The following is a 1,904-nucleotide window of genomic DNA, read 5'->3' on the forward strand; positions in this document are numbered from 1 at the left end:
TCTCCACTGCACCATTGTCCCCACTGCACCATTGTCCCCACTGCACTTTGTTCTGCACTGTACCATTTTCCCCACTGCACCATTTTCCCCACTGTCTCATTTTCCCCACTGCACCATGTTCTCCACTGTACCATTTTCCCCACTGCACCATTTTACCCACTGCATCATTTTCCCCACTGCACCTGTCAAACTGAGCACTTGTACACCTGGAGATGGACAAGGTATTGTGACACTCAAGTCAGGAGAGAGTGATTCTGACTCTTAAAACATCGGCTCACCCATGACAGGTTGGGTTGGGCTTGGCCACAGCAGCATTGGGAAAAAGACCACCCAGGAGAGGGTCCTTGTGCTCACCGAGAGAATGGAGAACAGTTCTGGGGGAGAGGGCGATACATAATCATAGAATCCCTACAGAGCAGAAACAGGCCATTCAGCCCAACAGGTTCACACCGACCCTCCGAAGAGTAACCCACCCAGACCCATTCCCCTAACCTATGACTCTACCACTACCCCTGACTATGTGGATGTACCTACTAGAAAAGGGGCAAAACTTGATCTACTCTTGGGAAATAAGGCAGGGCTGGTGACTGAGGTGTCAGTGGGGGAGCACTTTGGGGTCAGCGACCATAATTCTATTAGATTTAAAATAGTGATGGAACAGGATAGGCCAGTTGAAATTCTAAATTGGAGGAAGCCTAATTTTGACTTTATTAGACAAGAACTTTCAAAAGCTGATGGGGGAAAATGTTCGCAAGTAAATGGACGGGTGGAAAATGGGAAGCCTTCAGAAATGAGATAACGAAAATCCAGAGAAAGTATATTCCTGTCAGGGTGAAAGGAAAGGCTGGTGGGTATAGGGAATGCTGGATGACTAAAGACGTTGAGGGTTTGGTTAAGAAAAAGAAGGAAGCATATGTCAGGTATAAACAGGATAGATCGAGTGAATCCTTAGAAAAGTATAAAGGCAGTAGGATTATACTTAAAAGGGAAATCAGGAGGGCAAAAAAGGGGACCTGAGATAGCTTTGGCAAGTAGGGTTAAAGAGAATCCAAAGGGTTTTTACAAATATATTAAGGACAAAAGGGTAACTAGGGAGAAAATACGGACCCTGAAAGATTAGCAAGGCGGCCTTTGTGTGGAGCCGCAGAAGATGGGGGATATACTAAAGTGGTATTTTGCATCAGTACTTACTGTGGAAAAGGACATGGAAGATATAGACTGTCGGGAAATAGATGGTGAACATCTTGAAAAATGTCCATATTACAGAGGAGGAAGTGCTGGATGTCTTGAAATGCATAAAAGTGGATAGACCCCCAGGACCTGATCAAGTGTACCGAGAACTCTGTGGGAAACTAGAGGAGTGATTGCTGGGCCTCTTGCTGAGATATTTGTATCATCGATAGTCACAGGTGAGGTGCCGGAAGACTGGAGGTTGGCAAACGTGGTGCCACTGTTTAAGAAGGGTGGTAAGGACAAGCCAGAGAACTATAGACCAGTGAGTCTGACCTCGGTGGTGGGCAAGTTGTTGGAGGGACAGGATGTACATGTATTTGGAAAGGCAAGGACTGTGCGTGGGAAATCATGTCCCACAAACTTGATTGAGTTTTTTGAAGAAGTAACAAAGAGGATTGATAAGGGCAGAGTGGTAGACGTGATCGATATGGACTTCAGTAAGGCGTTCGACAAGGTTTCCCATGGGAGACTGATTAGCAAGGTTAGATCTCATGGAATACAGGGAGAACTAGCCATTTGGATATGGAACTGGCTCAAAGGTAGAAGACAGAGGGTGGTGGTAGACGGTTGTTTTTCAGACTGGAGGCCTGTGACCAGTGGAGTGTCACAAGGATCGGTGTGGGTCCATACTTTTCATCATTTATATAAATGATTTGGATGTGAGCATAAGA

The sequence above is a fragment of the Chiloscyllium plagiosum genome, chromosome 4 (genome assembly GCF_004010195.1).
Source record: "Chiloscyllium plagiosum isolate BGI_BamShark_2017 chromosome 4, ASM401019v2, whole genome shotgun sequence".
NCBI lineage: Eukaryota > Metazoa > Chordata > Chondrichthyes > Orectolobiformes > Hemiscylliidae > Chiloscyllium > Chiloscyllium plagiosum.